Raw genomic sequence first — 15131 nt, forward strand, 5'->3', positions numbered from 1 at the left:
TTCTACTACGTGCAATGATTTGATACGATGGCTCCATTAAACCACTCCTATTCCACGATATCACTCCACACACCTTGCATTCATTTCTCCAACGGTCTCATGATTATTTCGAGTTTAAACTCAAGATTGACTGCACTTTCATTTATTACCCGTACTCATGAGACGTGACCTATTTCGTTACGGTTCTTCTTAGCCGCATTTTCCGCAGCCGTCCATTGAGACGTGTAACATTTCATACACAGTCATCCGATTCAAAAGAATCCCGACGTTACTCCATTCGTTTACCACTCCATTAATACCATACTCCTCACATGCATCCGCATTTTATTTTATGAACTCGTTTACTGCTGCTCACCCTCTGTTCCTCCTGTAATTCAGGTATTTCCATTCCTTGTTCTCCATTTTCGATTGCAGCCACTACAGTTATCCTAAACCCCGATTGCAGCCACTACAGTTTATTCTAAACCCCGATTGCAGCCACTACAGTCTATCCTAAACCCTGTAACCGAGCCATTTTTTTCTCTGAACCCTCACACGCAGAAGAGCTCTCAGTTGAAATTCAAAACAGAGGATGGGAAAATTACTGAGAGCAGAGCCAGAAGGACCGAAATACTTGGAAGGTTATCCTCAAACTAAAGAGTTGCTGGAGAAAGCCAGATGGTTATGATTTATCCAAAAGTTTAAAGGCCATAACAAGGAGGTGACCAAAGCTTTTGCACGGTCTTTTGATGGTTAAACAGTGGAGATTGGAGACTTGAAGCTCACGGTGACTGAAACCACAGTAGCAGCTGCCACAGGCCTACCTCAGGAAGGTGAGAGGTGGTTTAAAAATAAAAGTGTGGACGATCAGATATGGAGAATTATGCTACAAAACCAAGGTATGGATACCACCGTGTTTACAAGAGGCATCCCTGTTCATGCACTAAAAGAGGAATGGTCTAGTCTGCTGTTAGTTATCCAAAAATTTATCACGTGTGAAGGACGTTTTGGTTCTATGTATATGTATCATGCTAGTCTGATGATGAATTTCTTAGAGGGTCACACTCTTATTTTGCCTCATTTTCTGCTGTTGAGTTTGAAAAAGATGAGTATTACAGTTCAAAAACACATAGGCAACATTGAACCTCATCTATATCATCATGGACTCATAAAAATTCTTATTGAGGACCAGATGAAGAAAACTAAAGATACTTGGGAGCAATTCTTGATAAGAAACTACTTCCAAGAGCCATCTGAGGCCGCTGGAAGTAGTCCACCAAAGATTCCAAGAAAAAGTAGGAGGAAAGAAAAGGATACCACAATCCAAGACTCCCCTACTACAGAAACTCAAGAAGGAAAAGAGAACAGAATTAAAGACAAGAAACAGAAAAAAGGGAAAGAAAAAAGGACCATTCAAGAAGTCTACCCCTCTCCTGAGCAATCCATAGAGGAAGATCATCAAACACTGTCAGAGAGATTAGTACGTCTTCAAGAACAAGCTGTTATAGCAAAGAAAAAGCAAAAAGGAAAACATAGTACACAAGAAAAGAGTACTATTCCGTACTTAAGGAGGAGCACTTGGCTAAGAGGAAAGGGGAGTAAAACCCAAGAAAAACAGCCTCACTTTATCGATTTAGGTCAGCCAAGCATTGAATCAAGTCCTCCACATGATGAAGGCCCTTTTCGGCCAGAAATAGAGAGCAGTCCTCCTCCTCCACCAGGTTTTGAACTTAGTCCGAGAAAGACACCTGAGGTAGATCCCAATCAGCAAGAGGTATATAACTACCTGGAATCCTTAGAACAATCAGCTGTAGGTCCGAGTACCACTCTGCCACTAGATGCACAAGTTCAGTCCTTGAAACATGAGGTATTTGAATTAGAAGTCCTAAATAGGCATATCAAGCAGGAAAATGAAGCACTCAAAGAGCAAAGTAAAGTAGATAAAACTATCCATGATAACACTATGCTTCATTTAGGACTGTGGCAAAAGAAAAACAAGAAACTGAAGAAAAAGTGCAAAAAGTTAAGCAGAGCATTGATTAATCTCAAATTCAAATGTCTAGTCAAGAAACCCAGGATGATGTTAGCACCAAAGAAGAAGAAAAGAGGGCTAGATGTCCTAGCAGAAGCCTCAGAACATATGGATTAGAGGGAAATGACTAAATTTTGGTTGCATTAGGACATGCAACACCTTCACAGTGGGGGTATGTTGAGTCTCAAACCTGCACCTTCCTATACACCCTCTCAGCCTTCTTTTTCCACTTCATCCACCAAGCTGTTAAATCATTGCATTATAGTCTAAAAAGAGCTTCTGACATGGTTTTCTAACTATGCTTATGACTGTTGTTTGGTTTAGATTTTTGTTCAGGCAGCTGCGGAAACTTGTCAGTTTCCGCAGCCAGCACAGGTTTCCGCAGCCATTTTGTTAAAGGCTATGCTACAGGTGTCTTATGAAGAAACGAGCCACATGGGCAAGCTACAGGTGACATGTACATGGAACGTGTCCCTTCAGATTAGCCAAATCATCCATAAACGGTCACGGTCAAAAAGGGTCAAAGGCAAAGCCAACCAAGGAATTTAGCGGTGGCACGTCTCTGTTTTGAGCACGTGAAGGTTTACGTGGCACAGTCCTCAGCTCATGGAGATATCGGCACACTTGGAGATCAACCCCGTAACCTGAATCCAGCAGCTACCACTCCGAGGATTTAATGGACATGATGACCATTACGCTAGATCTCGGGCTGAGGAGATCTACGTGTCTCTGGCAACATAGTTAACAGCATAGGATTTAGGAGTTAGTTACAACACTTTTCATTATAAATAACGCGTTGATAAACGCTGTGGTTAAGATTTTGAGATGTAATTTTGACTGTTGTTATCACCCCATTGTACTCTGTTTTACGTGTTTTGTTGTTGCTTTAATACATGAGAAGACTACTTTCCTAAGCTCGTTTTTGTGACTGTTCATTGACTGGCCGAGGTTGCAGAGGGCCCCTGTACACCAGAGCCTTGTATAGTTTCTACTTGCTTTCATTTACTGTTTTCTTTCAATCATTGCTTGTATATATAGTGTGCTGTTCTAATGATCATTGCTGTCTATATTTCCTTTATGTTTCTTTTCTAACTGTTAGCTGATCAGTGCTTCTTTTACAGGTTTTGTTGTAGGTAGCCCGGACATATTTACATATTTTTTTTAGATAACTACTGACATATGAGATCATCTTGTCCTTCCTGCTAATTTTCATTTTCTGAAGTTTAATTCCAACACTGTCATTTTTCAAATTGTGTTTTGCTTATTTATTTTTCTGCTACTTAGACATCATACTAATTTGTTTATGGTTTCTTTCTATAGTCAAGTGACTCTATTAGTAAGGAATCAGAATATTACTTATTGTAGTGTGATTTAGTTTGCTTTCTTGCAATTTAGATATCATATTGCTTAACTTGTTCATGATTGCTTCCCATAAGGCAGATTGAGTTGAAGGGTAAAGGATCAGAAGAGTTGAAGTAGTGTGATTAGTTTCCTTTATGCAATTTAATTTCCTACAATTTAGATATCATATTGCTTAACTTGTTCATGATTGCTTCCCATAAGGCAGATTGAGTTGAAGGGTAAAGGATCAGAAGAGTTGAAGTAGTGTGAATTAGTTGTTTTGCTTTTAGGCTTTGAGTTGCTTTAAGTTCAGTTTTTACTTTCTTTTTCATACAGCAGTAAGGATACTGGGCCATTGTCATTAGTTCACTGTTTGATACATTTACTTCCTCTTAAGAATTGATTTCATTACAATTATTTTAGAGCTTTCTTTTTGAACACTTTTAAGTTTGAAAAATCACTGTAGAAATCACCATTACCATCCATACTTAACTTTCATTTTCGCCATCACACACTAGGGAATCCATAAAAGATAAATCCAAAAACAAACTAAAAAACTCAAAAACGACAAAAGACTAAGAAAATGGTTATCTTGTACATATAGTACACTTCACTTCGTCAGTATACGAATCCCGGATTGACATTTTAATCAGCAATTTAGAACACACTAAATTGACCAAACAGGATGCAGGCCCTTTAGGGTTTCGGCTTACAGGTGTCCTTTGGTAGCTCTGTGCCCACTGTTTGTCTTAACTGCTCTTTAAACTTCTGATCTGCTTTTCGTAGTCGGCTTTGATACTCTTTAATTCTGTTTTGACTTGTCTTCAATTCTGCACTGATACTCTTTATGGCTCCTCTGATACTCTTTGACTTGTTTTGTACCCTGTTAAATGCTGAACCGACCCTGCTCACCGCTGTCTAGCAAGAAATAAGACTGCAACGCGTCTCTACTGCCTTTACTTTGGCCATTCATGTCTCTGCAGGTTTCCACTGGCTAGGGTAGCAAAACATCATGTATCTCTTTTGCGAACTAGGAATCCTTCGGCGCTGCCTCGAATTGTATTTAAAAGGAGGAAGACTGTACAATGGCAACTTTGGTTGAGGCCGTGGGCTCGTCGGTGCAGCCTTTCCTGGTCGGGAGGCGGAAATGCGACCTCCATGACTTTACTCTGCAGGAGAGCGCAAGGCGTTGAATGCAAAAACTATAGAAAAAACAGCGTTTTTACCCTTTTTTGTCAATGATTTTTGGCGGGAAAAATTGATTTTTCGGACGAGTGACGTAAGCATGATGTCAGCGGGGGGTACGATAAGGATGACTTGGCAGTGACGTGGTAGTACGGATGGTGACATGGGGGGTGATGTGGCAGGATGACATCAACGAAGGGTCAGTGGGAGGGCGGTAAGCTGTTTTGCCCGCACCGCTTTTGGGCTAGGGCGGTTTTGGGCAGAGGGGCAGCGAACACCGCGGGAGCTTGACACGTGGATCTGGTACGGGCGTAATACCACTGTTCCCCCGGGAGGTAAAGGTCGGCAGTGGAGGGGGTCGCGAAACAGATCTCCGCCGTTGGATGCGGGGCCGTTGATCTGACGGTTGGTGCTTTGCGGAGACCGCGAATGGTTAACGCGTAGGGGACGCATGTAATTAACGTTTTTTAATGGTGTTGGGGGTTGGTTTATAATTAACTCTTGGGGTTAATTATCCCAAAGATTGCGCGGGGAGGGTTCTTAATGGGTTTCGGATAAACCATTAATTCCCGATTTGTACAGTGCTATGATTTATAATAAAACTGGGGCAGGATATTTAAAATTTGGGGATTATATTATAAATACATAATACGGGAAGGGGTTTATTTACAAGGGATTTAATATAATAAATGTTTGATAGTTAATATGAAAAAATGCAAATGAACATGCGCTAAGTCATAAAGTTTAAAAACTTAGGCTTAAGGGGAAAGGAGGTTTCGAAGGATATGTGATATTTGTACATTTTCCTAAATAACCATGGGGTTTTACTTAGGCAATGGATGAAATGGAAGAAGTGGCTTTTTTGGAGATATTAAGCAGATCTTAATATCTTTGAGGGGAGTTAGTGAATGGCTGGGAAAAAGGATGAAGGGGAGTTAATCATGCCTCGCTTGAGCTGCTCCAAGAGAAATATTTGCCATGGCACTTGTGATAGAGGTAAAATTAACACTTTGAGAGACAAAATCAATCACATGTCTCATTCTGCAACATCAAAACTGCCTACCCTGCCTATTTTGCCTAACACGACGGGTCGATCCTCTTGCGGATGCGATATAGCATTGAGTTGTGTTACAATCAGACCATCGGATCTGTGACATACATTGCAATCGGCGCTCGGGAGAGTGACAGCCCTTTGGGTATTATTGCGATGGGCGGATGCGATATAGCATTAAACCATAGCACAATGTTGCAGCGGGTCCGCATGTATTGCAGTTGTATGATATACGTATAGATATCGCAGTGGGGGGTTTTGGGGTGACGACATGGTAGAACCCGCCGATTTCACTGCCGCCGATATATATATATATATATATCTATATATATATGCGCCTATATACATAAACTTCTCTGCTCCGATAATGTATTCCACTATAACTAAGTCTTTCGCCTCCGATAGTGTATTTGTCATATAACTAAGTCTTTCTGCCTCTGATAGTGTTAATGCATCCTTTTCTTCTCCGATAGCCCCCGATAGTGTAAATGCATCCATTGCTCCTCCAATAGCTCTCGATAGTGTAATTGCACGCATATATGTGATTTCTGCTCCCGATAGTGTATTTGCATGCATATATGTGATTTCTGCTCCTGATTTATGCTCCTGATAGTGTATTGCTCCTGTAGTTCCTCTTGGTTCTTCTTGGGCATGTATTACATGCAATGCTCCTTTGATATGGCTCCTCTTGCTCTGTTTGCTTCTTTTGGCTCTGTTTGCTTCCTCCGATGGCTCTGTTTGCTCCCTCTGGCTCCTCGAATATTGCCATATTGACATCAATGACAATCTATGTCAATACACATCTCATTTATAATTATAGTTAGGATTTATTTCTAGTTTTAAGGCTGTCATTTTGACGTATCTTTTCTAGACTTAGTTTCACCTCTCTAAGGTCATAGTGGCACTTCTCTAGGCTTACTTCAGGTTGTATCACTAGATTTTCACTCTTAGGTGCAAGTTGAGGAAGTAACATAGTGTTGATAATGTTGGCATTGATGTGAAATGATTAAGTTCAGGTCATTGATCTAATTGATTGGGGTTGATGGTGTTAAGATTAATGTATGTTTAAAGATTGCTTGGAATGCAATGGCTGAAAGTGATGTGAAGTGCAAAGGCTATGATAATTACTGTGAAGACTGAACATTGTTGATTGGTTGTCATTGGTGAAAAATGAGACATGATATATTGAGACACAAGCTGGAAAACATATGCTTTCATTAAACAAGAAAATTGCATGGTACAAGTTTTGAAAATATAGCCAATACAAATCTGATTTGTCTCTTGTAATCATTACTATTGAGCTATATTATTTTAGTTCTATTTTATATTACAAAATTTAGTTTTTCAGATTTCAAAATGAAGAGACAAGTAGTGAATAATTTTAGAAGACCAAAAGACAATGCCCCATTTCATATTGCTGCAAAGAACACAAACAACCAATAAACTATGCTTATAAAATATACATTGTTGAAGGGAGAAAGAAGTTAAGTAGTTTGTATGAGAGGGTTCATGAGCAACAACATAAGAGGAACAAAACTGTAGTAGATAAGCAAAGAAAGCGTGCAATATACTTAACAACAGAAATTTATATGAGGTAACCAGAAAACTTGACTTGGTATTGTGATTGGGAGATTGCAATGTCTTTTCAAGTTGTAGCTTGATAAAGAACAGGTTGCAGTCTGTTGAGGTAGGAGCCTCCTATGGGTTGTATCCCACAGAAAATTTTGTAGGAGTTGGAGCTTCCTTTGAGGTAGGAGCCCCTTATAGGTTGGAGCCTACAAAAATCTGATGTAATTGGGAAGTAAGAGGTTGCCTTCACATCACTTTCAGCGAAAAATTCGTGGTTTTCTCCCTTATGGGTTTCTATTTAAATCCAGGGTCTTCATGTGTTGTTTCTTGAATATTGTGTGAATGCTCTTGAATTCTAAATAAGTATATTTGCAAATATATCTCTGGTAACTGCAAAAGGAAACTATTAATAATTGAGTATATACATAAATCATTAGCTGCATAAGAAGAAATTTAATTGAAGTTTAAAATTACCGATTCACCCCTCGCCTTGGTAATTTCCAAACATAAATATCAATTGGTATCAGAGCCAGTTCCTTCAGTATCAGTGTAACAATTGGAATCAGGTCCTAAGTCAGTAGAATGGCTAGTCAAGAAGGATGCTCAAGAAATAAAGCTCCCTTATTTACTGTACAAATTATGCCTTCTGGAAAGTGAGAATGAAGACATATTTAATGTCTCTTGGAGTAGAAGTCTGGGCTGCTGTGATGGTAGGGTATGAAGAACCAAAGGAAACAACTAGTGACAAAGATGCCAAATTGGATTTTATAGCTAATGCAAAAGCTATGAATGCACTTTTGAGTGGATTATGTGAGTCTAAATTTATTAAAGTAATGCATTGTTAGACAACCAAAGATATCTGGGTTAAATTGGAAAATATTCACGAAGGAGATAAAAAGGCAAAGCTTGCCAAATGACAAGTATATAGAACGCAGTTTGAGACTTTAAAACTGAATGAAGATTAAGATATTGCTAAGTTTTTTTTAGGGGTTGATGAAGTCGTAAATGTCATGATGGGTCTAAGAGAAACAATCGAAGAAAGTGTAACATTTAAAAAATATTGAGGTCATTACCTTCTAAGTTCAATCCTAAGGTTTCAGCTATAGAAGAAACAACAAATTTTGAAACTTTGAACAACGATCAACTACTTGGTTCTTTGACAACATATGAGATTAGAATTCCAAAAGGAAAGTTATTCACTATAGATGCAAATTTCAAGGCATACAAGTCTATAGAAGAAAATGAATGTTCATACTTGGGTTTTCATGAAGAAGAAGCAAAATTTGTCAGACAATTGAAGAAAGGTACAGGTAAGTACAAGGGAAAACTTCCATTTAAGTGTTTTAATTCTGTAAGAGTGGGGCATTATGCCTCCAAATGTTCTTATAAGAAAGAAGAAAATCAGCCTAAAGAGAAATAAAAGAACAATTCTAATAAAATGTAGAAAAAGAAAAAGTTTAAAAGGAAATACTTCTATTCTCAAGAAGATAGCACTGTATTTGAACGTTCCAATGAATCCTCTAGTGAAGATGGAACTAGTGAGTTCATGTTGATGGCCTTGGAAGAATTTGAAAAAGATTGTGAGAAATATGAAGAAGAAGAGGAAGGTGAGGTAGATCTTGAGGGGGAGTTGATCAATGCCCTGGATGAAATAGATAGGCTTAAACAAAAGAATAGAAGCAAAAAGAGATCTTATTGAAATATGTAAAAGAAGAATCGAATTTGGAAGAAATTATCAAGTTGAAAGTTGAACTTGAAGAAGCAAAGAAGGTGGAAGACATTATGATGTAGTAAATAAAGGAGAAAAGCTAGGAGTGTGAAAGATTGGAAGAAGAGGTGGCAAGTCTAAAAAAGAGGCTAGAAAAGGCACAAATTGATTTAAACATGAATATTCAACATATAAAAGGATCTAAAAAACTAGATGTGATATTAAATGCTCAGAGGTCTCCACTCATGAAGGTTGGGTTAGGTTATGAAGGAGAATCCAGTGAATCCAAGGCAGAGGACAAAAAGACAATTACTTTTGTAAAACTTGTCAAGGGAGACAATAATAGTTCACATCAATCTAAGAACATAAATTTGAGCAACGCTCCAATATCAAATGAACAACTACAAAGAAACAGTGCTGGAAGAGTGCAAAAGATAAAATGAATGGACAATCAAACAACAAAGTATCAAAGACCATACTTCTTCAGGAGATAGGATTATCAAATGTCAAGATGGTTATATCCTCAAACGACATCCACTACTAGGTACAATTTTTTTTTTCTATGGGTATCGTTACCTTTGTAAAAATTTTGGACATAAAGCCATAGATTGCAAAGCTTATGTCAGAAAAATGATCTTAGGAATCCCAAGAGAAGTGAGGCTAACAATAGGCTCACATATGTCAAAACAAACATGAATCTAGACAAAAATGCATTTGCTCCTCCTCTGATATAACTAAATGCTTTTACTGCAATAACTTTGGGCACATGTCATATGAATATCAACTTAAAGACAATAGATTACCATCTCAGAACAATTATAGAACAGATGAATGCATTTAGTGGAGAAAGAATAAGGAAGAAAAGAAAGCTGATAAGTGTGACCTAGTTCTATATGCTCAAAGATCAAAACAGTAAATGGTACATGGATAGTGGCTACTCTAGACATATGACAGGAGATAAAAGAAAGTTTGTATGCTTAGGTGAAAATAAAATTGGAAATGTCATATTTGGCAATGATGAAGTAGGAAGATTTAAAGGAAAGGGCACAACTAGTCTAAATAATGGAAGAAGAAAGGCTCAGGATGTACTATTTATAGATGATTAAAACATAATTTTCCGAGTGTAACTCTGATGCGTGACAAAGGTTGTGATGTTCTCTTTAGAGCTCATGATTGTGAAATCAGGTCAACAACTACTGGGAAGGTTCTAGCTAAAGGTGTTCGAAGAGAGAATAATGTATACATTTTGAAGGAAGAGAATGAAGAATGCTACATCAACAAACAAGATGAATCTTGGCTATGGCATAGGAGATCGGGGCATCTCAACTTTGATCACATCATCAATCTTAGTAAGAAGAAAGCTGTCAAAGATCTACCAATAATAAAGAAGCCTCAAAATACTACTTCCAAATCATGTCAAATGGACAAACAAACACGACCATCATTCAAAATCAAAGATGAACTGTCAAGTAGTAAGCCTTCGCAGCTAGTTCATATGGATTTGTATGGACCCTCCAGGACAGAAGCACCGAGAGGAGAAAAATATTTAACGCTGATAATTGATGACTAGTCTAGATTGACATAGGTGGCATTTCTTAGAAACAGGTCAGAAGCATTTGAGAAGTTCAAAATATTCAAGGCACTAGCAAAAAATCAAATAGGGTGCAAGATAAATTGCATAAGGTCAGACAAAGGAGGTGAATTTACTTCAGATGATTTTGCATACTTGTGTGATGAACTTGGCATAAAACGACAATATATTATTGCAGACACACCTCAACATAATGGAGTTGCAGAGAGACAAAACAAATATGTTCAGCAAATGGCTAGAGCCATGATGCAAGAAAGAAACATTCCTCAAACCTATTGGGCAGAAGCGGTACATACAACAATACATATTCTCAATAAGGCACATCTCATACCAAATTGTGATAAGGCATCATATGAACTATGGCACGGTAAGCCAGTGTCAATCAAACATTTTAAAGTATTCGGGAGTAAATGCTATATCAAAAATAATGATGAAAAGCTAGGAAAGTTTGATGCTCGATCAGATGAGGGAATATTTTTGGGATATTCATCAAAAAGTAAGGGATACATGTGCTATAATAAAAGACTGCATAAGATTGTGGAATGCATAGATGTAAAGTTTGATGAAGAGCTACCTGATAAGAACAAGAGCACATACTTTATTAATCCTCCAGACCATCATCATCATGACAATAAGAAAATGAAGTTCAACATGAAGAATTAGAAGAGACAAAGACTCATTCAAAAGGTACCTCAAGATATACACAAAACAATCATCTTGAAATTCAAGTTGTTGGAGATAAAAGTGGAGTGCAAACAAGGAGGCAACTTGTAGAAAAATCAGACCAAGTTCATATTGCTATGCTGTCACAGATTGAACCAAAGAACTTTGATGAAGCAAGTAAAGACAAAAACTGGATAGATGCTATGAATGAGGATTTAGACCAAATAGAAAAGAACAAGATTTGGGAATTGACACCAAAAGACCAAATTGGAAAAAATTTCATAGCAAGACTAATTGGAAAAAATGTCATTGGCACAAAATGGGTCTTCAAAAACAAGATGAATGAACAAGGTCAAATTGTTAGAAACAAAGGCGGACTAGTGTGCAAGGGTTACTCACAAGTAGAAGGTCTTGACTATGAAGAAAATTTTGTACCAGTTGCGAGATTGGAGGCAATCAGGGTGTTTTTGGCCTTTGCTTGTTCTAATGATTTCAAAGTATATACCAAATGGACGTAAAGCCTGCTTTTCTAAACAAAGAACTTGAGGAAGAAGTCTATATTGAACGAAGGATTTTTATTACCAAATAATCCTAACTATGTTTGTAGGCTAAAGAAGGCACTGTATGGCCTTAAATAAGCACCATGGGCATGGTACTCTAGGTTGGACAAGTACCTTCAACAACAGGGTTTCAAAAGAGGAGCTGGTAGTACTCTGTACATAAAGGCTAATGGAGATGAATTACTAATTGTGGTTGTGTATGTGGATGATATTATGTTTGGTAGCAATAAAGATCATCTAGTAAAATGGTTTGCTGAAGAGATGAAGTCTGAATTCGAGATGTCAATGATTGGAGAACTTACCTTTTACCTAGGGCTACAAATTCTACAAAAGTCAGGAGGCATATTCATTTCTCAAGAGAAATACTGTAAACCTGTAATATGTTGAAAAAGTTTCAAATGGAACACTGTAAACCTGTCTCAACCCCCATGGAAATTGGATGCAAGTTATGTGCAGATGATGAATCGCTTGATGTTGATCAAAGCTTTACAGATCTATGATAGGAAGCTTGCTATACCTAACAACTTCTAGACCAGATATAATGTTGGTAGTCAGATTAGTGGAAAGATATCAATCAACACCTGAATAGAGTCATCTATTAGCAACAAAGAGGATATTCAGATACTTGAAAAGAACTACAAACTATGATCTGTGGTACCTAAAAGGGAAGGACTTTACATTGACAACATACACAGATGCAGACTGGGCCAGTTGTGTGGATGACAAAAAAAGTACAAGTGGTGGTGCATTCTACTTAGGAGAGTCTTTGGTTGCATGGTTAAGCAAGAAACAATCATCAGTTTCTCTATCTACAACAGAAGCCAAATACATAACAGCTGTTGCTTGTTGCACACAAGTGTTATGGATGAAATATACTCTACAAGATATGAAGGTAAATTTCAGTGAACCTATATCTATTAAGTGCGACAATACAAGTGCAATAAGCATTTCAAAAAATCTCGTGCTTCATTCAAAGACTAAACATATCCCTATAAAGTACCACTTCCTTAGAGAACAAGTGGCTGAGCAAATAGTGAAGATGGAGTACATACCCACAAAAGAACAAATAGCAGATATATTTACAAAGCCTCTTGCTAGAGAACCATTTGAATATCTGAGAAGCATATAATTGTGTCAAGAATTTGAAGCAGTCAAGAAGCAACAAGAACAAAGGACCATCATCAAATTGTGAGATCAAGTCATCTTCTTCATGAGCAAGCAAAATCAATGAGGTTCATTATTCAAAATTTTATACTTCAATGCAAAATTTGATTGGAAAAAAATAAAAACATAAAAAAATAATTTTACGTATGTATATATCTTGTATATAAGCATGTAAATAAGTATTCTCAAATGTACATAGTCCTGTTAGACATTTGCATATCTAGTCAAATCATGTTGAAGATGAACCTAGCTCAATGTATATTGGCATCATCAGAATTTCCTCAAAATTCTTCAGCTTCTAATGAATCTAAATATGTATATGGCATTCATCAATGTACATTATGATAACTCGTAAATTTCGCTAACATTTGACTTATGAAAAAAAGGAGCAAAACTGAGATCTCTTCAAATATATATATGTGAAAGCAAAAGAAAAGTTACTGCCATTATGTGGAGGAGCAAATTTTACACATTTTTATGTTTGGTTTATAGAAGCATTCATCATGAACCATCATGAGATCTACATCCGAACCATATTACTTGCAACCTTTATGTGAAGATAACTATCTGTGCAACTAATCAAATACTGTATTGATGTAAAAGATAATTTCATGCATATATCTTTTAGGATCGCAATTGAAATGAGAATGATTTTGCAATAAAAAAGCCAACAAGTAATTAACAGGGCTCTTTTATATCTTTCAACTTTGTATTTTGAGAGCAAATATTTGAACTCTAAGCCATATTTGAATGTTGGAGTTAAATGTATACAATTGGTAAAGGCTTGAAGTATTGGTATAGAAGAAGAAATAGCATGACATGAAACAATCATTCTCCATATCTCTGGAAAAGGACTATCCTTGGCACAATGTGTTGAGTAGATTTTTTGTATAAAGAAAACGAAGGAGAGGGCAAATAAAGATCTAAATGCAAATGAATTTAGAGCAAACAATGAAGCAAAATTCAATGCAATATTGCTATTGCAAGGACATTTCACTAGCAAAGGAGAATACATGCAGCAGAAAATGAAAAAGGAGAGAACACAAATTTTACCAGCGCATGCCATTAAAAGAGACATCACCAACATTGATATATTGAATAGTTGTATTCATTGGAAAAGGAGGGGAACAAGAGTTTATCAACTCATCTCTATCATTGACATACTGAATAATTGCGTACATTCAAAAGCTACAAATGAAAATGAAGCAAATGAATGAAAACCCTAAAAAATCAAGAATTGGTTTAGATTCTATTTTTGTGTGAATTGATCACAAGAAAATAATGAAAGAATAAGATAGTAGTCTAAAGAGAAGTAAGCGCTCAAAACAATTCCTATATGTAATAATGAGAGATGAATCTTGACGGGGAAAGTGATGCAAGGAAGAATAACGACTGTGATCAGGAATATAATCATGGCTATTCAAAATAGACAGGAACAGAAACAACGACAAAGATGACAGAAGACATAGAGACAGATAACGAGTATTGTGCATATGATGTCATTGGACAACCTTGTATCCTATGCGCCCGTTACACTGTATTTAGGGTTCTCGACATATGATAGAGTTGGAATAATACACTATGGAGAATGCTGGTCTCAATCTAATAAAAATGCTAGGTGCTTGAAAGGTTGGCTTCAATTATTAGACTCATTTCATTTCAATCCAATGGAACATATCAACTGGGGTGACATTATTGTCAATACCTTATTCATTTATTATTCAATAAATTATGAAGGACATAAAGGAGTTACACATCATACATTTTTCTTACAAAGTCTGGCACAATACTATATTTGCAAGCAACATTTATTAATTCCTTAATGAATATATATTGCATTGACACATATTATTTAGATTGAGTTGAATATATGTTTGAATTGAGCATTATTGTGGCCTCCTTGGAGAAACATTTATTAGGCAGCGTTAGTATTCATTGAACAACGTTAATATTTATTGAGCAACATTTATTGTGGCCTCCTTGGAGCAATGTTAACCAACATTAATACTATTGAGCAACATCCATTTAATTCACTATATAAACAACTTTGATATATGGAGAGCGTTGGCAGAATATTTAATATACAACGTTTGGCATGACTTCTGCCAGCTTCATTATTATTTTCTAGCACAACGTCGTTATTATTTTTTGGCACAACGTCTGGCACAACTTATGGTAGTGTTGAGCGTTGAATTGGAACGAATGACAACATTATTACTTCAAAGCATTGCCTCCAACATTAACACAACAACGTTTAATATATATTCTCCAACACTTTAATATAAAAC

General features: G+C 36.9%; 1 protein-coding gene across 1 annotated transcript in view; it reads left to right on the plus strand.

Moving 5' to 3' along the window:
* The window catches only part of LOC149249250 (Tetratricopeptide repeat (TPR)-like superfamily protein), a 386408-nt gene that overhangs the window by 44940 nt on the left and 326337 nt on the right, over nucleotides 1–15131 (plus strand). The window lies entirely within an intron of this gene.

This window comes from Pinus tabuliformis, chromosome 7 (genome assembly GCF_031772625.1).
Source record: "Pinus tabuliformis cultivar Carrire ecotype Pingquan chromosome 7, CPIR1, whole genome shotgun sequence".
NCBI lineage: Eukaryota > Viridiplantae > Streptophyta > Pinopsida > Pinales > Pinaceae > Pinus > Pinus tabuliformis.